The sequence below is a fragment of the Caretta caretta genome, chromosome 7, assembly GCF_965140235.1.
Source record: "Caretta caretta isolate rCarCar2 chromosome 7, rCarCar1.hap1, whole genome shotgun sequence".
NCBI lineage: Eukaryota > Metazoa > Chordata > Testudines > Cheloniidae > Caretta > Caretta caretta.
In genome coordinates, this window is record NC_134212.1 from 58,784,397 (window position 1) to 58,811,255 (window position 26,859).

Below are 26,859 nucleotides of genomic sequence, written 5' to 3' on the forward strand. Positions count from 1 at the left end.
TATTTTCTAGCAGCTTTGTGCAGCTTTGGAATGTCAAAGCCTCCAGAGCGCACAGGTGAATCTGGTCCTAAAAGCTCAGCATTTTAAAAATGATTTAAAATTGATACTATATATCTTCAAAACATCAGAACTATCACATTCTTGTTGGGTTTGCTGTTTGTGTATGACATTTTTAATAATTAAAAACTCCCAAGTTAATTCTCAAACAAAAACCAAGTTAAGACGGAGCTAAGAAAGATGGTACATATCAGTAGCTGAAGGTAAAATACATTGCAGAGGTTGAAATTATCCCCAGAACAATGCCCTTTAGTGCCATCATGATAGGGGAAATAGAAAACATCTGTGCCTTTAAAAATCAGTTTCCTCCCACCTTCCCTTTGGCCCAATACCTAAGGGGAAATGGCATTAATTCCAAAGTCCTCTCAGAATGTCTGTCTACTAGGGACTGGCTCCTGTCATTGTTTTATTTTCTCCAAACATCTCTCATAAAGAGCAGGTGTAAAAGGAGAACCTTTGAAGCAACCTATTTACCTGTAGGCCATCAGCTAAATCCACTTGCTAATGCATGCCAAGATTAACCCTTCAGAGATTTGCTCCCTGTCTCTATAAGGCCAGCTGTGAAAGGGCAGTAGAACTCACATAGTGCAGTATTATTTCTCTTTTCCATTTGTGGATTTTTATGCATCAGAAGATCCACCTCTCTTCCCTCTAGACTACTGTCTTTTACCAACACCTTTATCGTAATAATTCTTTGTAATGCAGTGGTGTCATCCCCTGGATAGCATACTGGACTACGAGTCAGGAGACAAGGATTCTTGGCTTTGCAATCAGCTGTGTGAGCTTGGGAAAGTCTCTATGCCTTAGTATCTCCATCTGAGAATGGGGACCATGAGATTTACTGTCTTTGGTTATGTACTTTGAGATCTTTGGATATAAGAGTTAAGAGCTAAGCATGATTATTAGTTGCACTCCTTTGGGATCTTTCATCTAAAGATTTCAAAAAGTTTTACACTTATTAGGTATACTTCACAATATCCTTGAAAATAAGGATTAGCCTTATTTTACAGATGGAGAAACTGAGGTTCAGAGCAGTTAAGTGACTTTCCCAAGACCAAGTAGTGAGACAGTAGCAGAGATAGAAACAGAACTTGAGAGTTCTGGTGCCCTTTGTGCTCTAACCTCTAGAAAACACATCCTCCCTTTCTCGGGTCTGTAGTATAAGGGTTAAAAAAAATTATTGTGCATTACAAGTCCATGAACAGTGATAATAGAGTCTCCCATTGAGTCTGACAGATGAGCTACCGTCATTATTATTATTATTATATTGTGGGTCCTGAGACCAGCAAATATAACTTAAAATGGTTTTATGGAACTTTTTGAGTTATGTCATATAAATGCAAAAATATTCAGCATTATCTGTGCCAAAAGAACAAACACCATCCAGCAATTTCTTTTCCTTCACTTTAAAGATTTATATCCAGATTCAGCCCTGGGATGGATGTTTCCAACTTCTCTTGAAATCAGTAGGAGCTGAGCAAAATCTGGCCATCCTAAATTACTGTGTTTAATACAAGCAACCGTCCTGTACAATCTAAGCAGCTAATGGTATGGGAGAAAAGAAATGATCTTTATTCTAAAAGCGAGGGTAGCTATTAAATACTGCTGTCCTAAGCGAGGAAGCCTCCTAATTCTTATTTAATCAATAATGGTATGAAAAGAAACATACAAGAAACTACCTGCAACAGCTGGACAGATGCTGCATCCAAAATAGTCCAAAATCTCGGATATCTTTCCCTGAAACCTGTAGCCTAAGTCTTCATAGACACAAACTTCCCAGTGAAGTGCAGGGTTGGTTTGTTTTTTGATTTCTTTCTTTCTTTCTTTTTGCTGCTTTGTTTATGTTTCGTAACTAAGCACTGAGTACTCTGGCAAGTGGCTAAGCAAGTGAACAATAAGTTCCCTTCTCTCAGTTGCACGCCCAGCCTAGTACCTCCTGGGTTGGAGTTGAGGGCAACGACATGGCTGCTGCATGTTGTTTACGCTTCTCTCTTTTTTCTTTCCCTCTTTTTTTTTTTTTTGACAGTTCACCTTCCAGTTGAAGCAGTCGGCATTTAGCAGCTGGCTGAATGGGAATCTGTGGGGCCGTGGGCATGTAAGAACTCAATTGGATTACCTGACGCACAAGGCAGCCTTAGCTCCAAAGCTCAGCAGCCGGTCTGCAGGCTGATGTCTCTTTCAGACCACAGCCGGTCCAAAGAGGGAGACTATGCACCAAAGAGCCGACTGACAGCCTAAGGTAGAGAATCTTTCTTTTATGATCAGGAAAATCGTCAGTCCTGAAGGACACCGATGAGGGCTTTTGAGACACTTCCTAGGAGAAAAAACGAGTGAAAGTTACAAGGGAAAACAACTGACTGGATTGCAATGCAACGCTCAAAATAAGAAGAGAAAAATCAAGGAAAACCCTGTAATACCACAGGACAGGTCTGACTTGGGACTGGTGCACATAAAGAGGAAGGGATGTGAAAGCAGGGAAGCTTCCTGCAAAGCAGCTCTGAGGTGAGCACCAGAGTGTAGAGAGGAGATAGCAACATAGGAGAAGGATTTCTTGGACTGATTCAATCAAACCCTCTGTCAAGGTTCCTCCCCCACTCTGAACTCTAGGGTACAGAGGTGGGGACCTGCATGAAAAACCTCCTAAGCTTATCTTTACCAGCTTAGGTCAAAACTTCCCCAAGGTACAAAATATTACACCCGTTATCCTTGGAATGGCCGCTACCACCACCAAACAATTACTGGTTACTGGGGAAGAGCTGTTTGGACGCGTCTGTCCCCCCAAAATACTTCCCAAAACCTTGCACCCCACTTCCTGGACAAGGTTTGGTAAAAAGCCTCACCAATTTGCCTAGGTGACTACAGACCCAGACCCTTGGATCTTAAGAACAATGAACAATCCTCCCAACACTTGCACCCCCCCTTTCCTGGGAAATGTTGGATAAAAAGCCTCACCAATTTGCATAGGTGACCACAGACCCAAACCCTTGGATCTGAGAACAATGAAAAAGCATTCAGTTTTTTACAAGAAGACTTTTAATAAAAAATAGAAGTAAATAGAAATAAAGAAATCCCCCCTGTAAAATCAGGATGGTAGATATCTTACAGGGTAATTAGATTCCAAAACATAGAGAACCCCTCTAGGCAAAACCTTAAGTTACAAAAAAGATACACAGACAGAAATAGTTATTCTATTCAGCACAATTCTTTTCTCAGCCATTTAAAGAAATCATAATCTAACACATACCTAGCTAGATTACTTACTAAAAGTTCTAAGACTCCATTCCTGTTCTGTCTCTGGCAAGAGCAGCACACAGACCCTTTGTTCCTCTCCCTCCTCCCAGCTTTTGAAAGTATCTTGTCTCCTCATTGGTCATTTTGGTCAGGTGCCAGCGAGGTTACCTTTAGCTTCTTAACCCTTTACAGGTGAGAGGAGCTTTCCCCTGGCCAGGAAGGATTTCAAAGGGGTTTACCCTTCCCTTTATATTTATGACACGCCCCCCAAATCTCAGCTAGGGTGAAACACTGGCTGGGATTTCTTCCTGGAGCTCTAGGAAAACAGAGTTAATAAGACACATGCATCTCTAAATATACTACCAAGTACATAAAGACTAACAATATTTTCCACATCTCAAGGACGATTTTAACCAGTTGATTCTGGGAAACTTTCACGGGAGAGTGCATCAGCCACTTTGTTAGAAGCTCCTGAGATGTGTTGGATGTCGAAATCAAAATCTTGGAGAGCTAAACTCCACCGAAGAAGTTTTTTGTTAGCTTCTTTGATGGTGTGAAGCCACTTTAGTGCAGCATGGTCGGTTTGCAGGTGGAAACGCCGTCCCCAAACATATGGGCGTAGCTTTTCCAGAGCGTAGACAATGGCATAACATTCTTTTTCAGTGACTGACCAGTTGCTTTCCCTCTCAGACAGTTTTTTGCTGAGAAACACTACAGGGTGGAATTCTTGATCAGGTCCTTTCTGCATTAAAACTGCTCCCACACCACGCTCGGATGCATCTGTGGTTACTAGGAACGGTTTGTCAAAGTCTGGGGCCCTTAGTACAGGGTCAGACATGAGTGTCGCTTTAAGCTTGTTAAAGGCCTTCTGACACTTTCCGGTCCACTGAACAGCATTTGGCTGTTTCTTTTTGGTTAGGTCTGTCAGTGGGGCAGCGATTTGGCTGTAGTGCGGTACAAATCGTCTGTAATAACCGGCCAAGCCTAAGAAGGATTGAACCTGTTTCTTTGACTTTGGGACAGGCCACTTTTGGATAGCATCCACTTTGGCCTGTAGGGGGCTGATAGTTCCTTGACCCACCTGGTGTCCAAGGTAAGTCACTCTGTTTAGGCCTATTTGACACTTCTTAGCCTTAACAGTTAGTCCTGCCTCCCTTATGCGCTCAAGGACTTTTTGTAGATGTTCCAGGTGGTCTGCCCAGGAATCCGAAAATATGGCCACATCGTCAAGGTAGGCGACTGCATATTCTCCTAATCCCGCTAGGAGACCATCTACAAGTCTTTGGAAAGTGGCGGGTGCATTTCGCAGCCCGAAAGGGAGTACCTTAAATTCATACAGCCCGAGATGTGTGATGAAGGCTGACCTTTCCTTGGCAGATTCGTCTAGCGGTACCTGCCAGTACCCCTTGGTTAAGTCCAAGGTAGAGATGAACTGGGCCCGTCCCAGTTTCTCTAATAGTTCATCTGTGCGTGGCATGGGATAGTTGTCTGGGCGAGTTACAGCATTTAGCTTACGGTAGTCCACGCAAAAACGTATTTCCCCATCTGGTTTGGGAACTAGAACCACTGGAGATGCCCATGCACTTTCAGAGGGGCGGATTACCCCCATCTGTAACATATCCTGGATCTCCCGTTCTATAGCAGTTTTAGCTTGAGGAGACACCCGGTAAGGTTGGACCCTAATTGGGTGAGCATTACCTGTGTCAATGGAGTGGTATGCCCGTTCAGTCAGTCCTGGGGTGGCTGAGAACGTTGGCGCGTAGCTAGTGCACAGCTCCTGGATCTGCTGTCGCTGCATACGCCCAAGGGTCATGGAGAGGTTCACCTCTTCCACACCACCAGCACATTTCCCTTCGTAGTAAACACCTTCAGGCCACTCAGCGTCGTCTCCTCCCTGGGCTGTAAACTGACAAACCTTTAATTCTCTGGAATAAAAGGGCTTTAGAGAATTAATATGGTACACCTTAGGCTTTCGGTTGGAGGTGGGGAATGCTATGAGATAATTAACAGCTCCCAGGCGCTCCTGGACCGTGAATGGCCCTTCCCACGATGCTTCCATTTTATGGGCCTGGAGCGCCCTTAAGACCATGACCTGGTCTCCTACTTTGAAGGAACGCTCTCTGGCATGTTTATCATACCAGGCTTTTTGCTCTTTTTGAGCATCCTGTAAGTTTTCTCTAGCAAAGGCTAAAGAGGTTCGGAGGGTGTTTTGTAGGTTGGTTACAAAGTCCAGAATGTTAGTTCCTGGAGAAGGTGTAAATCCCTCCCATTGCTGCTTCACCAACTGCAATGGCCCCTTAACCTCACGGCCATATACAAGTTCAAATGGGGAAAACCCTAAACTGGGATGTGGTACAGCTCTGTAGGCAAAGAGCAACTGCTGCAACACTAGGTCCCAATCATTGGAGTGCTCATTTACAAATTTACGTATCATGGCCCCCAAAGTTCCATTAAACTTCTCCACCATGCCATTTGTTTGATGGTGGTAAGGAGTGGCAACCAAGTGATTTACCCCATGAGCTTCCCAAAGGTTTTTCATAGTTCCTGCCAGGAAATTAGTCCCTGCATCGGTGAGGATGTCGGAGGGCCAACCTACCCTGGCAAAAATGTCTGCTAGTGCCTGGCACACACTTTTAGCCCTGGTGTTGCTTAGAGCTACTGCTTCCAGCCATCGGGTGGCAAAATCCATGAAAGTCAGTATGTACTGCTTTCCTCTGGATGTCTTTTTCGGAAAAGGACCCAGAATATCCACAGCTACTCGCTGAAATGGAACTTCAATGATGGGGAGTGGCTGGAGAGGGGCTTTGACCTGGTCTTGGGGTTTTCCCACTCTTTGGCACACCTCACAAGACTGGACATAGGTAGAAACATCCTTGCCCATTCCCTCCCAGTGGAATGACCCCCCCAAACGGTCTTTGGTCCTGTTCACCCCAGCATGGCCACTAGGGTGATCATGGGCTAAGCTCAAGAGCTTGGCCCGGTATTTAGTTGGAACTACCAACTGTCTCTGAGGATGCCAGTCTTCCTGGTGTCCACCAGAAAGAGTTTCCTTGTATAAAAGTCCTCTTTCTACAACAAACCTGGATCGATTAGAAGAGCTGAGAGGCGGTGGGTTGCTCCGTGCCGCCGTCCAAGCTCTCTGGAGGCTTTCATCTGCTTCCTGTTCGGTCTGGAACTGTTCCCTTGATGCTGGAGACATCAGTTCCTCATGGGATTGTGGACCTAGGCTTGGTCCCTCTGGAAGCGATATAGGGGATGGAGCTGTTTCTGTTGACTGTGAACCGCTCTCCGCTGGTGCACTATGTTGGGATTCAGGCTCCGGCTGAGCCTCTTGGGTCGGGTTATCGGCTGCTGCCAGTTCAGGTTCGGTGGGGCCCTCTGTTGTTGAGGTTGCAAGTACTGGATTCAGTGCTGACACGGGGTCTGGTGTTGGTTGTTCGGCTGGTTCCGGTTCTGGGACTGGTTCCGTCTGGGTCTCTGGGACTGGATCCACTACTGCTGTTGCAGACATTGGCCTGGGGTCCGGGTCCATCACCTCTGACTGGGTCCTGATAGAAGTTTCCGGAACAGAGCTAGGCCTCACGGCTTGTTTAGCCTGGCTGCGGGTGACCATTCCCACCCTCTTGGCCTGCTTCACATGATTGGCCAAGTCTTCCCCCAACAGCATGGGGATGGGATAATCATCATAGACTGCAAAAGTCCACATTCCTGACCAGCCCTTGTACTGGACAGGCAACTTGGCTGTAGGCAAATTGAAAGAGTTGGACTTGAAGGGTTGAATCGTCACTTGGATCTCTGGGTTGATTAAATTGGGGTCCACTAAGGAAGCATGGATAGCTGACACTTGTGCTCCGGTGTCCCTCCACGCGGTGACCTTCTTCCCGCCCACACTCACAGTTTCCCTCCGCTCCAAGGGTATCTGGGAGGTATCTGGGCCTGTGGACCTCTGGTGTGATTCCGGTGCAATGAACTGTAATCTGTTGGGGTTCTTGGGGCAGTTGGCCTTTACATGCCCCAGCTCGTTACATTTAAAACATCGTCCAGCTGACGGGTCACTGGGGCGAGGAGGGCTGCTGGAGAACGGGGTGGTGGGACGATAAGGGGTCTGGAGGGCTCTTTGGGAGGTAGGTGGGGCTTTGGGCGGCCCCCGGTAATAGGGTGTGGTCTGGGGTGGTCCCTTCTGGTCTCCGCTCCAACTGCGACCAGTTTTCTTCTTCTCTGCCACCTCCACCCATCTGGCTCCAATCTCTCCTGCCTCAATTACAGTTTTGGGTTTCCCATCTAGGATGTATCTTTCTATTTCCTCAGGAACACCCTCTAAGAATTGTTCCATTTGCATTAGGAAGGGCAAATTTACTGGAGATTCAACACTTGCTCCTGATATCCAGGCATCCCAATGTTTCACAATGTGGTAGGCATGTCGGGTAAATGACATGTCTGGTTTCCACCTTAGGGCTCTGAACCTCCGACGAGACTGCTCGGGTGTTATCCCCATTCTGACTCTCGCCTTGGATTTAAACAGTTCATACTTGTTCATGTGTTCTTTAGGCATTTCAGCTGCCACCTCAGCTAAGGGTCCACTGAGCTGCGGCCTCAGCTCTACCATGTATTGGTCAGCAGAGATGTTGTACCCAAGGCAGGCCCTTTCGAAGTTTTCTAAGAAGGCCTCAGTATCATCACCTGCCTTGTAGGTGGGGAACTTTCTGGGATGGGAAGTGGTACCTGGAGAAGGATTGCTAGGGTTTGTTGGTATATTCTGCTGGGCCTTTATCCTCTCCATCTCCTCCACATGCTTCCTCTCTTTTTCCCTCTCCTCCTCCACATGCTTCCTTGCCTCCATTTCTTGTTCCTTCTTCAGCTGCATGAGTTCTATCTGTCTTTCATGTTCCCTTTGTCTTTCCTCAGCCTGAAATTTGGCTAATTCGAGCTGTAGTCGAGCCGCGGATTTTGCCATTCTAACCTCTCTGTTTTTACTAACTTTACACCCGAGGTTTAGAAATAAACAAACAAAACTTGGCTGTAAAATTTTGCTGTGCTGGAATAGAATACCTATTCTCTGATAGTGATTGTCAGCCTACAGAAAAAGACAATTCCCTTGTCTCTGCTCTGGGCCCAAATTAAAGCAAAAAACCTCCAACTGCTTGGAAACCTGCTTACCCAGCCCAAAGAAAAAGCAAATGGGTAGAACACACACCCCCTATTTACTTTTAGGAAGAAAAGAAAAAAAAAAACCCTGGGTTGGAAGACTGTGAATTTCCCTGCTGGAGTTAAGTACCCTGCCTCCAGGCAAAGAAAACCTGCAATTCACAAGATAATCCCCTTTTGTCTCTGCTTGGCCACAAAGCAGAGAGAAACCAAGCTGCTTTCAGTTTCAAAGCTGCTTTCTGGACTTTCTTTCCAAAGAAAAAAAAATTTCCTTTTTAAAAACTGTATTTCTAGTTCAAAAAATCTCAACTGGATCTCAAATGATTTCAGGTTAATCCCACCACTGTGCCACCATGTCAAGGTTCCTCCCCCACTCTGAACTCTAGGGTACAGAGGTGGGGACCTGCATGAAAAACCTCCTAAGCTTATCTTTACCAGCTTAGGTCAAAACTTCCCCAAGGTACAAAATATTACACCTGTTATCCTTGGAATGGCCGCTACCACCACCAAACAATTACTGGTTACTGGGGAAGAGCTGTTTGGACGCGTCTGTCCCCCCAAAATACTTCCCAAAACCTTGCACCCCACTTCCTGGACAAGGTTTGGTAAAAAGCCTCACCAATTTGCCTAGGTGACTACAGACCCAGACCCTTGGATCTTAAGAACAATGAACAATCCTCCCAACACTTGCACCCCCCCTTTCCTGGGAAATGTTGGATAAAAAGCCTCACCAATTTGCATAGGTGACCACAGACCCAAACCCTTGGATCTGAGAACAATGAAAAAGCATTCAGTTTTTTACAAGAAGACTTTTAATAAAAAATAGAAGTAAATAGAAATAAAGAAATCCCCCCTGTAAAATCAGGATGGTAGATATCTTACAGGGTAATTAGATTCCAAAACATAGAGAACCCCTCTAGGCAAAACCTTAAGTTACAAAAAAGATACACAGACAGAAATAGTTATTCTATTCAGCACAATTCTTTTCTCAGCCATTTAAAGAAATCATAATCTAACACATACCTAGCTAGATTACTTACTAAAAGTTCTAAGACTCCATTCCTGTTCTGTCTCTGGCAAGAGCAGCACACAGACCCTTTGTTCCTCTCCCTCCTCCCAGCTTTTGAAAGTATCTTGTCTCCTCATTGGTCATTTTGGTCAGGTGCCAGCGAGGTTACCTTTAGCTTCTTAACCCTTTACAGGTGAGAGGAGCTTTCCCCTGGCCAGGAGGGATTTCAAAGGGGTTTACCCTTCCCTTTATATTTATGACACCCTCACATTCATTGTTTTTTTAAACTCTTCCAAAATATATTTCCTTTAGCATTTTATTTCATTTCTTCAGTCTTTGAGTAGTTTCCTTCTGGTTTGAGTTGAATGGTGTAAAACAGGCGATTTATTTTGGAGAATTAAAATAAAAGTTACATCAATAGATATCTTTCATCCCCAAATACCTACACAACCACCAAAATGCAGCCACCTCTGGGGTAGAACAACCAGATAGACAACTGGTGCTCAGCTTGCTGCACAGCACTGTGGGAAGGAGTGAAGCATACTGAGGCAAACCTGGCTCTTGTGAAAAGAACCATGGCATCTTTAAAGTTCTTGCAGCATGGCCAGGGCCTTCTTTTTAAAGAATACCCACAGAGAGTACATTGGATGGATTTCAAATTGATGACACACCAGAATGAAGACATGATACAACACAGACCATATAGATGAAAGCCCAAAATTTATATTAACAAACTACCCAAAGGTGACTGTTAGCTAGCCCTTGCAGTCCAGTTATAAGGCAGACATGAGTCAAGACATACAGTACTTACCACCTTCATTAGGCTATTAGAAGCTGAAGCAAACCCTACTCCGTTCTCATCCCCCTCAACTTGTCAGGTGCCTTGGGAACTGCTAATCACACTTTTCTTCTTGATATCTTGTCCTCCCTTGGCTTCTAAGGCTCTCTGTGCTCACCTCTCTAATTGCACCTTTCACAGGGCTCTGTCATTGGTTCTCTTCTCTTCTCCCTCAGCACCTCACCTCTAGGAAATCTAATCCACAAACACAAATTCAACTTTCATCTCTATGCTGAAAACTCACCGATTTACTTCTCTACTCCAGACCTCTCTCCTTCCATCCAAACTAAAATCTCTGAGACATCTTTGATTCAGCCCTCTCTCTCGACCCTCACATCCAGGAGGTGTCTAAAACTTGCCGAGTCTTTCTGAAGAACACCTCTGAGATGCAGCCCTTCCTATCCATCCACACAGCTAAAACTTTTGTTCAGTCTGTCATCATCTCATGTCTCAATTACTTCAGCCTCCTCTTCTCTGGCCTTGACAAATGCAATCCTGACCTGCTCGTATCTATTCAGAATGCTACTGCAAAGATCATTTTTTTACCTTGCCATTTTGCCTGTATCACCGCTCTCTTTGCATCCCACCACTAGCTTCCTTTTCTCCATTGCTTGTCTTCTCTTACAAGGCCCTTCATGGCCTATCCCCAACATACCTAGCATGTCTCATTCACTATTGAAATGTCAGCTCCCATCTCTGATCTCCCCAGGAGGCCAGCCTCCATCACCCACTTCTTATGTTGTCAAACAAGCCCTTCAGTGCTTTCTCCCAAACAAAACCCTCTCAAAAATGGTAGGCAGCTGGTGTTCTGAGGCCATCCTGCTGACCAATAGTATCTCATTGTTTCTTTGTATTCTCCTCTTTGTTTGTCTGAATCCATCTTTGGTCTCTTGTCTTGTGCTTAGATTGCAAACTCCTTGGAAATGACAGTCTGCTTTGAGGTTATATAGCACCTAGCACAATGGGGTCCTGTCCATGACTGGGGCTCCTAGTTACTACCATAATACAAATCATAAAGTAGTGTCTGAAGATTAGGATTCAAACATACCCCCTAGCAGAGTCGACCTGATTGCCTTTCCCAAGGAAGTACTGTCAGGGTCTGTGGAAGACCAGTGCTGGCCACCAGGACGTGGGCTGTCTGGCCTGATGGTCAGCATAGTGTTCAGGAAACGGAAGCCAATGGGCAGGACCAGTGTCAGGAGCCAGGTGTCAGAGCTGTGGTCAGACAGGACAGAGGAGCCAAAGCCGAGGGGCAGAGCTGAGTTAGAAGCCAAAGAGCCAAAGCCTTGGGTTGGAGGTGGAGCAGTTGGAAACCAGGGTGACAGGGTTCAGGGAATGGAACAAGGCTGAGGGCAGAAGCCAGGAACAGGATAGGGTGGAAGTCAAGAATCCAGGACAAGCCTGGGAGCCAGGTGGCAGACGGCAGGGTTTGTAGCAGCAGCAAGCCAGGATCTGATTTGTTGCCTGTGTCGCCTTCTAGTTTAAATAGTGTACTCAGCCCAAGCAGGGACTCCGGAGCTCTTCCAATCAGGTCCCGGTGGGCAGTACCTTTAGCGGAGCATAAGGCCTTAGGGCTCCCAATTCTCCAGTGATTAGTAGAGCCATTAGGTAGTGTTGTGAATGGAGCAGTGGCCCAAGAGCCTGTGGGCCCAGGTCAGGACTCGCATATCCGCACATCTAGGGACCAGCTCCCCCCATCTATCCATTCCTGCTATAGAAACAACAATTACAAGACTACACAGCCCGCCCACCAAGAGACTCAGCTAGTGCCCTGCCTGGCTCCAGTCCCCCACACATGCATCAAAATAACCCTTCTAACCATGACCAAATACCCACACTGAAGGTTTCCAACCAACTGCTGCCCCATCTGTGTACAGCATTCCTTAGGAACTGAACACTAGTGACCATGGGTGGTGTGCATGGTTGGGACCCTGGGAACATCCCTCTATTATCTTGCGGGCCACAAAGCCTTTCCAATAGGTCCCAATGCCATTCCATTTGTGAGAGGAGAGACAGTGGACAAGTGGAAGGCAACTGTTGAGCTAGGGAAACCCTGAGCACCTGGCTGAGCTCAACATGGTCCTCTGGTGTGGGCCACTCCTACGTGTAAACATAGCATAAAAGGGTTGTACCTGCTCTTTCTGTGGATAAGGACTGTGGGGGATAGATAGCACTACTTATAGTGGTTTATTCGGTAGGTCCCAAACGAAGTTTAAGTTGATAACTCTATAAGGGTGTTTGTACAGTTAATAGTGAGGTTTCCTGAATCACTTTTCTAGAAATAATCTGTTGTGTGAGTTTTCCCTATTATAATAAAGTTAAATAATAATAATAACTACTATGTCAGGTGCAAACACAGATTTTATTAACGCATCAACATATCTAAATATTGTCACCCCATTGCTATAATAGACCTAACCATCCCAGTTATGAACCCCTGTGGCCAGATTCTGATCTCACCTCCCCAGGTAAATCAAAACTAGCTCCACTGACTTCAGCAATTATTCTGGGTTTACATCTTGTTAATGAGATCAGAATCTGGTTCATGCTTTGTCTTCCTGTGTCCGAAGAGAAACTTTCCTTTTCAAAAGTTCTTTTGAAAACAAAGAAAATTAATTCAAGCGCTGAACTGGTTTGAATCTAAATGGTATTTCAGAGTCATAAACACACCTCTCTCAGAAACAGAATATTACCATGTGAAACCTGCAACTGGTTTATTATGCATCCATAGTACCCTTTATTGGATGACAATGATGGATGCTCATGGCAAAGTTTACATAACTAGACCACTGTGTAAGAAGGTTAACTAGATTGAAAGGTTGTTTAGCCTGGTGGAGGAATTGCTGGATGAAGGCTTAAAACTCCCTTATGTTCCATCCAGCTTTCTGAGAATTGGCAGGGGTTAGAATCCAATTATTCTCTGACATTAATGCCTTTTCATCCCAGCAGTGAGGCCGAAGAGCGGGAAGTGCTTAACATTTACTTAAAGGTAAGGATTATTATTTACACCTCAGCAAAGGCTGGTTCCAACAAGCTGCTAAAACGGCAGCCACAGGACAGCTCAGGTCAGAGGGGGACTCACACCGCCAATGTAGGGTTCTTTGTTTTTGGTCTAGGGTTACATAGTACAAGGTGTAACTGTGCCTTTGTTGGTCACAACTGAGAATGAAAAATGCAGGACAAACTGCTGAGAAATAGGGCAAGCACAACCCAAAACTGGTGGTTATTCTTCCATAAGATCTACCAAACCAACAATAAAAGGAAATTTCTGTCTCACCATACTGGCTAACAAAGAAGTCAGGAGAGCAGTTTCCTAAGGTATTCCAGACCTTGTATCACCACCAAAAACACAGGATTTAAAGATGAGTGGTTCTTTAAAACCAGGCTCATCAAACAAAAGGTTCTTCTGACCAGCCACATACCCCAGTCAATATATAACTCAGATCTTACCCAAAAATCATGCTGTTGCCAATCCTTTAGTATCTAAAATCTAAAGGTTTATTTATAAAAAGAAAGAAAGGTGAGAGATAAAATTGCTTAAAGAAATCAAATACATACAGTGATACAGCATGACCAGAGGGCAACAGGAGAGTGGTTTTTTTTGAAGCAAAAAAGGTGTTTTTATTTGCATAACACACTTACAAAACAAAAACAACAGCATATGCAATGTGTAACACAGCAACCAATCACAATTGTTTTCTCATTAGCTTCAGGGGAGGGAAGTGTTCAAGCTTGCCTGGGCCCAGGACCGGGGGCTTCCTCGACTCTTGTGGTCTTCCACCCTTCCGAGTTACCTGGTGGCCCAGAGCGAGGGGGCTTCATCGACTCTCAAGGTCTGCCAGCCCCTCGAGTTACCTGACACCACGCCCAGTGTCACCAACAATTCTCTCCTTTGAAAGCACCCAACAAGAGGGGCAGGCTGTGGGGTGGACAATCCGGGGGGGGGGGGGGTATGTGCACCCACATGTGAAAGGACCCCTCTAAGGTGGTGGTGTCCGCAGCAGCAATGGCTGGGACAGGGGTCCCTTACTCTCTCCCCCAATCAAAGGGTCAAACAAAGGGAACTGGATGGCGACACTGAGCAGAGAACCTCGGACAGTGCCCACCGCTCCTCAAAAGTATCAAGGGAGTTGGTGGACGCCACCCATAGGAACTCCGCCCGGATACGTGAAAGGACCGAGGATCGGAAAACAGCCCCACAGTCAGAGGAAACTCCACTGGCCAACCTCCTCTCTCTGGTTTTATAGATGGCTGTTTTAGCCAGGGCCAGGAGGAGGTTAACTAGGAGATCCCACGACTTTGTGAGGCCACGGATGGGGAGTGCATAAATAAAAACATGAGGGGAAAAATGCAACGAAAAACATAATAGAAGATTTGTGAGGAGCCGGAACAGGGGCTGCAGCCTGGCACACTCCAAATATACGTGAGCCAGGGTTTCCCTCACACCGCAAAAGGGACAAGTATCTGGGATGGGGATGAACCGCGTCAAGTACGTGCCCATGCTCACAGCTCCGTGAAGGAGCCGCCAACTGATATCCCCGACAGGCCTCGGAACCAAGGTGGAATATAGGCTGGCCCACCAAGGCTGCTCACCTTCCAAAGGTCGCAGAAGGTCTCACCACTTTGTGTCAGGGCGGGACACTAGGGTGAGGGCGTGAAGCACGAGTGTGTATAGATGTTTCCTTGGCGCGGTTTGGAAGCATATCGGCTTCAGTTCATGCAGCCGGCTTGCAGTAAAGGGGTGAGGGGGTCGATTGGGTTCACGGGGCAGGGGTCCAATTAAAAGGTCTGGTGGGCCTCGGGTAGAGGGTGAGTGGGGCGTGCCCTCGAGCAGGACCCGGTCGAGGTAAGCTCTAGCAGCGGGCGGCAAAGCAGCCTTCACCTCCTGAAGTACGCACCGGGGGGTACGAGGTCTGGAGAGCGCCATGCGCCAAGCGAGCGTCAGGGGATCCAGCCAGTCTCACCGGTCATAGTCCAGGAGGTCTCCGACTCTCGTGACTTCTGCCAGGATCAAGCTCTGGTGCACGGAGCAGGACTCTGCCACCTGCACACGGAGCTGGGGGTTGTGTAGCAGGGGCTCTGCGAGGAGATCTGCCCCCTTGGTGGCCGCCACAGACCTGGTCGTTAAAAACAGTTTCCAAGTCCGGAGGAGGTCCTGGTAGAAGACTGGCAGCCCAGAGAGGTCTTGCAGAAGACCTCCCAGACGGAGATAAAAGAGCTGCCGGTCATAACGGAGCCCACGGATGCGGCACAGGATGGCGTGCCGAACTGCCTGCACCATAAAGGAGCCTCTGTAGGGCCTGGAGGCAGAAGACGCGGACCTTAGTGTGCAGACACTTCAGGCCCTGTCCTCCTTCCTTCAGGGGTAGATGAAGAACCCCTACAGGGGCCCAGTGCATTCCTGACCAAAAGAACCCCAGAAACGATGTCCGGAGGTTGGTCAGGAAAACCGGGGCCAGGACCAGGGTGTTGAACCGGTACCAAAGCATGGACAGGACTAGTTGATTAAGCACCAGCGCTCTCCCTCGGAGGGAGAGGCATCGGAGTAGTCCCGTCCATTTCCGGAGCTGCTCTGTCACCCCGCCCTCTAAATTTTCCCAGTTCTCCGGTGAAGAGGGATGCGTGGCAGAAAGGTAAACGCCGAGGTAGAGCAGCGGACACGCGCTCCACCGGACGGTCTGAAGCGCGGGTGGGAGGGAGCTCGTCTGCCGCCAGTCTCCTACCGCCAAGCCAGAGCTCTTGACCCAGTTGACCCGGGCGGAGGAGGCTGCCGAATAGATGGCCTGGCAAGCCTCCACCCACGCCAAGTCGCCCGGGTCCTGGACCAGGAGGAGCACGTCATCGGCGTACGCCGACAGGACCAGCCGCAGCTCTGGCTCCCACAGCACCAACCCTGTCAACCTCCTGCCCTTGGTGCAGCCCCGTGGCCCACTAAAACGGGCAAGCAGGGTGCAGACCCCCAACAGGGTGCCTGATGGGCTGGAGCTTCTAGGCCCGCCTCAAACCCGGGGGCAATAGGGGGCAGTGGAGGGAAAATAGCAGGCCCTAATGGGTCAGGGCAGGAGAACACAAAGGCCGCTCCCTGGTCATCAGTTGGAAAAGGGAAGGAGACAGCCCCGGGGGCGGTGATAACATTGCAGGAGGTAAACTGGATAGGGGTAGGGGTAGGGGCAGGGGCGAGGTTCTGGGTTTCGGGAGGCAAGCAGCTGGATGGTGGCACCTCCCGATCAGGCTCGAGGGTTAAGGGGGTGGGGAGGGAGCTCTCAGTGATACCGGGCGCAGGCTCTATGGTGGATTTAGTGGCCACAGCATCAGGAGGTGGATTATCTTCTGTAGGGCCCCCGCCCGAGAAGGAAGTTGATTGCTCCGCACCAACAGGGGGTGCCCCTGGCGACTCGTGTCCTGGCAGCGTGGCGCCGGCTGTCACCTGAGCAGCCTCGGTGGTTGTCAGCGGGGTGCCATCAGCGGCCGGGTCGATGGAGGAGTCCAGGGGCTCCTTGGAGGTGGGAGCGGAAGCAGCAGTTAAGGGGAGGGAGCATGGGGAAAGGAGGGATGGAGTGAGGTCGCCCAGATCGAGGTTTGCTGGCAAAAGGTCAACCTCCCCCTGGGCAACCGGGGTCAGATCTAGGGCTCGATCTCCTTGAACATGGAGGAGAGGACACTTTCCGCCACCCCAGGGTTCTCCCCGCTGGCACCCGCCACGACGGTTGCCTCAGGGTTCACGGGGGCTTTGGGTAGTGTCAGGACAGAAGGGGCTTCCTCGAGGGTCTCGGAGGGGAGGGTCTCCCGTGGAGGGGAGACACTACCTTCTGGTGCTGCCACGTCTTTCCCGGCTGACACTGGTGGATGGGACGCACTCATGGGCAAAGCGGAAGGCTCGGCATCAGTGCCCCCCTTCCTGGTCTTCCGGGGGGCCTCCGCCTCGGGTGGATGAGGCAGAGCTTGAGCCTTCCGCTTGCCTCGCTTCCCCTGAACTAGGGCCCGGCCCTCCATGGCATCATCTGGTGGCTGGTTAGCAGGGGTCGTGTCAGGGGGTAGAGGCAATGGCTCAGGGACTTGGGGGGGAACGGTGGGGAAGCATAAAGGAGAGAGGATTCTCCCTGGGGCAGGCTCTCTCCCATGCCTGGCGGTATCTATGCCACACCCTCCTCCATAGGCCCCGCCAGAGTGTCAGCAGCGAGGGCGGGGCTCTCCCGCTCGTCTGGGCATTGTAGGGGAGGTGCCCCTTGGGCCTGAGCGGGAGTAGTGGTGGTCTGAAGAGGAGGGGGGGCAGGTTCGGGTACCGGGCAGCCAGGGGAGGCGGCAATGACGGGGCCGATGTCCTGCCGGGTCTCGGGGATCTCACGTGCCCCTCCTTGCCGGGCTAAGGGGCAGTCCCTCTGGACATGCCCCAACGCCTGGCAGAGGTAGTACCGGGCTTCCCCCGTGGAGAAGTACACCCGGTAACGAGCCCCCTGGTGGGGGACTAGGAAGGACCCCTCGAGCGCCTCTCCATCACGCGCCGCCGACGGCAGTAGAAGCTGCACTTGCCGGCAGAAGGAAAAGATGTGACGGAGGGTGGGGTCCTTGCAGCCCAACAGGAGAGGGCTGATAACAGAAACAGGGTTTCCCCAGAGTGGAAAGGGTGGGTAACAGGGCAGCATTGGGGAAAAAAGGAGGGACAGAGGTCAGGACCAGGCAGATGCCCAGGTCCTCTAGCGGCTGTAGGGGGACAAACACTCCCCCCACCGCCAGGCCCCTCTCCACCGCTTCCTGGGCGGCAGCCTCCGATGCTAAGAAGAAGACGACCTTCCCGTACATTTTGGAGGCCGCCACAATGGCTGAGGGCCTCACCACCCTCGCCAATGCCCACACGTAGGTCTCCACGTGGGGCGAGGCGGGCACCAGGAGGCATCGGACACCGTGTTTCCTTGTCATGGTGGGAAAGGGGCCCCGGCCGCTATTGATGGTGGCGGAGGCGGTGGGCGGGAGAGATGACGAGGCGGCAGGTGGGGGGGGCTGCCGCCGCCCAGGCATATGTCCTGGGGGCTGAGGGAGGGACACCCAAAGAGCTGGTGGAGGGGGCAGCAGGGAAGGATGCCGTGGTCGGTGGCTGGGCTGCAGCAGTGGGGGTGGCCCCTGCCACAGAGGGCCTGGTGGTTTTAGCGGGGCCCTTCCCCTTCTTCTTGCCCTGGCCTTTCCCGCCGGCTGGGGGTGCTTCCCTAGAGTCTGGGGAGGCGATAGGCATGACAGCGGCAGAGGTCACCCCGGTGCCCTCCATTGCCGATGCCCCAGCAGGGGCGGTGGCAGGTGGTTAACAGGAGTTGGGGTCAGGTAAAAAGGGACAAGCTGTTGGGTGGACAATTCGGGGGGGGGGGGCACATGAACCACCGTACGCTTGTACGGAGAGTTCTGTTTGGTTTGATGGATTGGGGGGCAGCTCTTTGCCACACCCCCTGTGTCCCTACAAACACAGTCAAGACACAGTCAAGGCCTCCCCCCACACAAGAGCACAGTTCAAAAGTTACTCAGTCTTAAGGCCCCCTCCACGGCGATTTGTAGATTCCCCGGGCGGTGTTCCTCCGGTGAGCGGCTTTTTCCCTTTCTTTTCTGGGCTTTCTTTGCAGCTGTAGCATTCCAGGGATGCCGGAACAGATGATAAGAGTCTCTCTCGGCCGGATACGGGTCCACAAACAAGCAACAAGCGGCTGGGTCCCTCCCACTCCCCCACTCCGGGGAGCGGGCCAGCAGGCCCCCCCTCTCTCAGGGGGCCTCACTTGGAGCAGCAGCAGCTTCCGAGGGAGGGCGGGGGGGGAGGGGCTGACAGCCAGCCGGCAGCCGACCAGCACCCAAGCAACAGCAGAAAAACACAAAAAAGAAAAAGGGGGGAGAAGGGGGGAGAGTGCCTGGCCCGGTCAGGGGGGAAGCTGAAAGCAGGGGCAAAAAGCAAGGAAAGCCCAGGCCAGAGGGCAGCAGGAGAGGGCCAGAAGGGAGCCTTCTTCCCTGTAGAGGGAAGAAAGTTTGCTATAGATTAATTAAAGCACCTGAAGCCAATTAAAGCACCTGAAGCCAGTCACACGATAAACCCCCCCTGCTTCAATCAGACAAGAAGAGGAGTTGAAGCAGAGTGGATTGGTGCTGAAGCAGAGGAGAGTTTGGAGAAGTGCTGCGGTAGGCTAAGAAGACCAAGACCCTAGTTAAGGAACACCTGGTTTGTGCAGAGGGAGGGTAGGAAGCCCCACAAGCTGAAGGGCAGGAGAAGGAAGTAGCCCAGGGGAAGGAACTGCTAGTTCAAGTGGTTTAGCACTATCCCTAGGGCCCCTGGGGTGGGACCCGGAGTAGAAGCGGGCCCGGGTCCCTCCCTCTCCACTCCCCTCCTCTAGGACACTAGTGGGGCAGTTAATACCCCAGTTCAGGGACAAGAAATGGTGCCCTGAAACCCCCCCCCCCAAGAAGAGAAAGTGTGGGACCCATCATAGTAGTGCCGGCAATTTGCCACAATACTATAAAGCAAAGTTCTTAGTTCAGGCTTGTAGCAGTGATGGAATAAACTGCTGGCTTAAGTCAAGTCTCTGGTTGCTTCCATATCATTGGAAGGACCTCAGTCCCTTGGTTAGAATGCTCCCATTAGTATAAGTCCATAGTCCAGAGGTTTGAGCAGGAAAGAGGCTGGAATAGAAAAGAGGCAAAATGGAGACATTTCCAAGGCCTTTTATAGCTTCTGTCATGTGGAAGAAAATCCATTGTTTCAAAGAAAGCTCTCTGTGGAAAATTACAGGTAGCAAGATGGTGTTTGGAGTCACATGGCATGCGGCCCATCAGGGTAATCTGATTGCGAGCCGCAAGTCATTTTGCTGATGTTGATGTTGATCCACAGGCACAGCCCCCCGCAGCTCTCAGTGGCCGCGGTTCACTGTTCCTGGCCAATGGGAGTTGTGGGAAGTGGCAGCCAACCTCCTTGCACTGGGATTATTCTTCCAAAGCCAGATACACACTGCCTCTATGGCTAGATTCCACCAGAGGTGGAGCATAAGGCAGCCACACTCCATTGGAAGGTCTGGGCAGTTAGCTTTCTTTAACTTTATCACCCTTTGGGAGGATAAGAGGGGGACATGGGTATAAATTAGGGCTGTCAAGCGATTAAAAATTAATTGCGATTAATCACACGATTAAAAAATTAATTGTGATTAATCGCACTGTTAAACAGTAAGAGAATACCATTTATTTAAATATTTTTGGATGTTTTCTACATTTTAAAATATATTGATTTCAATTACAACACAAAGTGTACAATGCTCACTTTATATTTATTTTTATTACAAATATTTGCACTGTAAAAATAAAAATATTTTTCAATTCACCCCATACAAGTACTGTTGTGCAATCTCTTTATCATGAAAGTTGAATTTACAAATGCAGAATTTTGCACAAAAAAAACCTGCATTCAAAAATAAAACAATGTAAAACTTTAGAGCCTACAAGTCCACTCAGTCCTACTTCTTGGTCAGTCAATGGCTCAGACAAACAAGGTTGGTTACAATTTGCAGGAGATAATGCTGCCTGCTTCTTGTTTACAATGTCACCTGAAAGTGAGAACAGTCATTCGCATGGCACTGTTGTAGCTGGCGTTGCAAGATATTTAAGTGCCAGATGTGCTAAAGAGTCATATGTCCCTTCATGCTTCAATACCATTCCAGAGGACATGCTTCCATGCTGATGATGGGTTCTCCTTGATAACGATCCAAAGCAGTGCAGACTGACACATGCTCATTTTCATCATCTGAGTCAGATGCCACCAGCAGAAGGTTGATTTTCTTTTTTGGTGGTTCGGGTTCTGTAGTTTCCGCATCAGAGTGTTGCTCTTTTAAGACTTCTAAAAGCATGCTCCACACCTCATCCCTCTCAGATTTTGGACGGTACTTCAGATTCTTAAGCCTTGGGTCAAGTGCTGTAGCTATTTTTAGAAATCTCACATGGGTACCTTCTTTGTATTTTGTCAAATCTGCTGTGAAAGTATTCTTAAAATGAATATGTGCTGGGTTATCATCCGAGACTGCTATAACATGAAATATGTGCAGAATGTGGGTAAAACAGAGCAGGAGACATATAATTCTCTCCCCAAGAAATACACTCATGAATTTAATTGACGTTTTTTTTTTTTTAATGAGCATCATCAGCATGGAAGCATGTCCTCTGGAATGGTGGCCGAAGCATGAAGGGGCATATGATGTTTAGCATATCTGGCATGTAAATTCCTTGCAATGCTGGCTACAAAAGTGCCATGCAAAAGCCTGTTCTCGCTTTCAGGTGACATTGTAAATAAGAAGCAGTCCGCAGTATCTCCCGTAAATGTAAACAAACTTGTTTGTCTTAGCAAATGGCTGAACAAGAAATAGGACTGAGTGGACTTGTAGGCTCTAAAGTTTTACATTGTTTTGTTTTTGAGTGCAGTTATGTAACCAAAAAAGTCTACATTTGTAATTTACACTTTCACAATAAAGAGATTGCACTTCAGTACTTGTATGAAGTGAAATTGAAAAATACTATTTCGTTTATCATTTTTACGTGCAAATATTTTTAATAAAAAATAATATAAAGTGAGCACTGTACACTTTTGTATTCTGTGTTGTAATAAAAAATCAATATATTTGAAAATGTAGAAAAAAATCCAAAATATTTAATAAATTTCAATTGGTATTCTATTGTTTAACAGTGCAATTAATAATTATTAATTTTTTTAATCAGTTAAATTTTTTGAGTTAATTGTGTGAGTTAACTGCAATTAATCAACAGCCCTAGTATAAATTAGAAATGTGGTGGGGGGAGGCAGGAGATCTGTGAACTCAACTGTGCAAACCTAAGAGATCCACATACTTACTACTCATCTTTCCCAGCCAATAAAAAAAGCATACGAGCAATTGTCTGTGGCACACAGACATTTGGATGTGTTGCCAGGATCCAGCCCTAAATATCTACCCAAAACAACAGGAAGTCCAGTTGTCCAATATTCTGGGCATATAAAGCCAAACCTTGAATTCCTTCCTAAGGCCTGCTCCACACTCAAAAATTAGATCAACCTAACTATGTTGCTCAGGGCTGGGGAAAATGTCGTGCCCTGAGCACCATAATTAAGTCAACCTAACCCCGGAGTAGATGTGGCTAGGTCAGCAAAAGATTTCTTCCATCGACCTAGCTACTGCCTCTTGGCGAAGTAAATTAATTGCATCAACAGAAAAACCCCTTCCATTCATGTAGAAAGCACTTACACTATGGCAGCACAACTGCTGTGACATTGCTATGCTACTGCAGCAGCTATTGCGCAGACATGGCCTTGGTTTCGACATAATCTTTACCCAAAGATTACTCAACCTCCCCCCTGAGTAAGGACTAATAGTGAGGGTATGAATAAAGAACCCACAGTGTTTTTGTATTATAAAGCATATATGGAAGTAAGAGGAGTTTAGAGTGGTATCTTAAACCTTGAAATCCCTTTCTTCTTTGGATTAAGACAGACCTCTTGCCCCTTAATAGTTTACAGATATTTCAGACACATTTACATTGCTGCCAAACACACTAAGTACATCCATTAATTTAAATGGACTGTTAAAAATGGAATTATAGCAGTTCAGGAAGAACCACACAGGACCAGAGACGAGGTTAACATATGTGACAGTTCAAGGAACGTATGGATTTCCTGGCTGGACATGTATCAAAGTCACTTTTGCTGGGCTGTAGTATAACTTCAGTGATCTCCACGAACAAGGCCCCAGTGCTCACATTCATAGCCTGTCCCAGGGTGCCCCATGGTGGCTGCTTTCCATCTATTACAACCTACTCAATTTATTTTGACATTTAAGAAAGCTATTTAAATTCCCAGCTCCTAAGTCATGCTTCTTTGCTAATATCCATTATAGCAGAATACAGCAATATTTTAAAATAAGAAACTGTTTCCAGTTGTTGTTAAAGAAGGAATGATGATTCCTTCCCACCAGTTACCTGGATTTTGCCTGTTATACAGTCATTAAAGAGACAGTCAGGTTAAAACTATTTTTAAACACAAATGTCTTTACCGTGGTCACTACTGATCCCTTAGATGATTACACCTGAAAGAATTCTCAACATTTAACTTACTTGCCGCCAGTTAAGATGTGTGTTTCTTTTTAGCATTTTTCTCAGTTTGGCCAATGATAACAGACCAACCAGTTTCACTTTTCTTTATAGTCAGTTTCTAGTGAATTTCAATTTCTCCTCATGCAAAATGCTGCAATATTTGGATTCCAAAAAAAGCTTATTAATTTAAATTGAATGATTCCCACCAGATTTTGGGGAGGTAGGTGGGCGGGGGGGAAGGGTGTCTTCATGGAAACGCTCGTATTAGTCCTAGGTTTTTGTAGAATTTGTTTTAAAATCAAACCAATGTTTTGTCCAAAATTTCATTTCTTACTCAAGATATTGAATGATCTGTTCTTATAATGGAACATGGATGGGGGTGCTGATTCTAGGCTGATTCTGGGCCTGGGTCTACAACCCTTATGAAAGTGCTACTCAAAATGCATCAGAGTTGCAGAGCTGGGCCCCCGAGAGTCGCTGAGCACCCACAATTCCTGTTGATTTCCTCTCAGTTAGGCCATTAGTGAGGACGGTAGGAGATTACCAAACCAAAGGCTTATGTTTTGTAAATTTCTACATGACTGCTTTCACTGATGTAAAACACCTGGGTGCCTTTGTGACAGGAGCCAACATATATGTCTAAAATAAATAAATGATAGAGCCAGGAAAGCTACCTGTTTGTACAGATACATCAGCCTGGAAAACTGAAGGAAATGTGATTTCCCCCCCCCCCCCCCCTTCTGGGGAGGACTGGTTAAAAGAAGAAATGTGAGAAGTCATTGCTATTTTCGCCCTTGCAAATATGTATAAATATTGTGATTCATTTGAAATAGATTATTTAACTACCATAAATACAAACTTTTTTTCATGTATGCAGCAAACAAAATATGTACGCTCTAGAGCAGCATATCTGAATGTTGCTGTCAGAATGGAGGAAGGATGGTCTCATAGTTTGGCACAGGCCTGGGTGCCTGCAGACCTGGGTTCTACTCCCAGCTTTATTGCAGACTGACTAAGTGATCTTGGGTGCGTTATTTTGGCAGAATTTTCAATTTTAGATACCTGGACTTTTTAATGCCCAGCTTTAGACACCGTGGGGACAGGATTTTCAGAGCCATTGATCAGATCCCAGTGACTCGAGTTTGCGTTGTAGTTGCTCAGAACTTTTGGAAAAATTAACATATATTACACCACCACACAGTATCCAAAATAGTGTTCGCTGCTAAAGAATGTAGTTGGTGTGTTTAAATAATTATAAGCATGTATGGTGTACGTACACTTACCTAAACGTACATTGCCATATAACTGCCACATTTCAATAAAACAGATCAATAATTCTAATTCTATTGATAAAATATACTTCCATACCAACACATTACAGGGAGAAAACCTGAAGTAGTTTGACATAATGCAGAGTTTATACATACTAACAAATATTTTAAATCAGCAGTATACAGACAACAGTATATTTTCAGTGTTTCTCAACCAGAGGTCCTGGGGGTTGTGGGATGGGTGTAGGGGGGGACTGCAAGCAGGGCAGGAGTTAGGGGGTAGGAAGCAGGGCAATTACCTGGGCCCCTGTGAAACTAATTTATATGTTTCAGCCCCATGCCGCGTGGGGCTGAAGCCCCAACCCCTGAGCTTAAGGCAGGGGTTGAATTTTTTCTAGTAAGAGGGTCACAATTTATTTTTTAAATACAAAGGGAGCCGCTGGCACAAAAAGGCTGAGAAACACTAGTACATTTCAATTATTGAACAAATGATGGAGCAAAATTAAGGTTGTGTGGGCAGCAAAAGTGGGGTGTGGGGTGTGACAGAATGGTGTATGATTACATGGAAGTGGAGAACTCTCTGCATTCCCATAACTATCCATTACCTTGACTTGTGAGATTGTTAAATATAACATACGGTTGCTCATCAAAGTTTTTGTGTGTGAATTTCCTGTATTTGTATTTCACAAAGAAAATTCAAGTTTGTGAATAAACATCTAGAGACATTGCTTTCACATACATAACCCTGCTTCCCCACAGAGCTATACTCCTTCCCTCATAGCGCTCTGGAAAGTCTGTTCCCCCTTCTGCCACCTCTCCATGCACAGCCTGGATTGCTTGCATATCCTTGCCACATCCTAGCCAGGCTCTAACCCAACCCACTTTATGTTCATTCCATTTCATTGCTCCCTACTGAGCCCCCTAATTCTCTGACATGTTCAGGGTGAAATCCTGGCTCCACCTACATCAGTGGCAAAACTCACATTGACTTCAATGGGACCAGGATTTTATATATTTTTAAAAAGAACAGGAGTACTTGTGGCACCCTAGAAACTAACAAATTTATTAGAGCATAAGCTTTCGTGGGCTACAGCCCACTTCATAGGATGCATAGAATGGAACATATAGTAAGAAGATATATACATATACAGAGAAGGTGGAAGTTGCCATACAAACTGTAAGAGGCTAATTAATTAAGATGATATTTTTAAGCATCAGTCAGCACCTCAGAGAAAACACAACCTTCACCTGGCCCCATTCCATACACATGTAATATCCATCACACTCACAAGCAAAAGCCTCATCAAAGCTTGAAAAATGCCCCATATAGTGATGCTGGCCTACAATCTTCAGTTCTTTGTTCCTTTCTTTGATTTTTTTTTTTAATTTTTTTATTTTTTAATAAACCAACCCACCCCCTATTCACACAATTAAGGATGTCCATAGTTTTACTTTTAGAGATGCATGCTCTCAATGTGCAGTGGCAGCGGACTACTTTTTTTAAAGAGGTAATTTAAAAATGTTTTTCAACTAAATAGATTATTTTTTTAACTGATACAGAGAAGTCATTGGCCCATGAAGGACTGTGTGAAACTGGGACCCTCACTCCGACTTCATGTTCTACTTTAACAGGACTGTAGTTTTTAACTGCAAATCTCAGTGCAACTTTAACTCTGGGGCAGCTGCTAAGGTGCCTCTACAAGAAGGAAGGAACAAGATATTCTTGATATTGTTAGGGGGTAACATGATTAACATGTAAGATGCCTCAACAAGAAAAAACCCAGAGAGAAAAAAAACTGGCCAATTCAAATGAGGGACATCCCCTCCCAAAACTTTAGAAGGCAGAGAAATTGGACTCCTCTATCTTGGAAACAAGTTCAAGAGCATGGAGAACTCAAAACAGGAACCTGTCCTAGAGATCAAGTCCAAGCAATAACACTTTCTGATTCTGTAAAGAGAGGACCATGTGACTGGCCTGCAGCTGTCTGTAATAGAAACATCTCATGAAGTGAAGGCTGCCTTGACTTGAATCAAGTGAGCCTTGACATGGCCTTCTAATTATAGACCAAAACAGGTTATAGCAGTGTGAACTGAAATCAGCCAGGCATTTAGACATGGTCTGCTTTGTAATAGCATTGCCAGCAAACTGGTGACAAAATAAAAAGTGGGATGGGCTTTCTATGGACTTTGCTCTGCTCCAAACAGAACTTCAAAGACCT

General features: G+C 47.0%; 1 protein-coding gene across 1 annotated transcript in view; it reads right to left on the reverse strand.

The window, feature by feature from the left end:
• FRMPD2 (FERM and PDZ domain containing 2) overlaps window positions 1-2,319 on the reverse strand; it is a 129,522-nt gene extending 127,203 nt beyond the window's left edge. Inside the window, exon 1 of the mRNA XM_048858767.2 lies at window positions 1,737-2,319. The gene's annotated coding sequence lies outside the window, so the exon portion shown is untranslated. The remainder of the gene's footprint in view (window positions 1-1,736) is intronic.
• Between the last annotated feature and the right edge of the window lie 24,540 nt (window positions 2,320-26,859).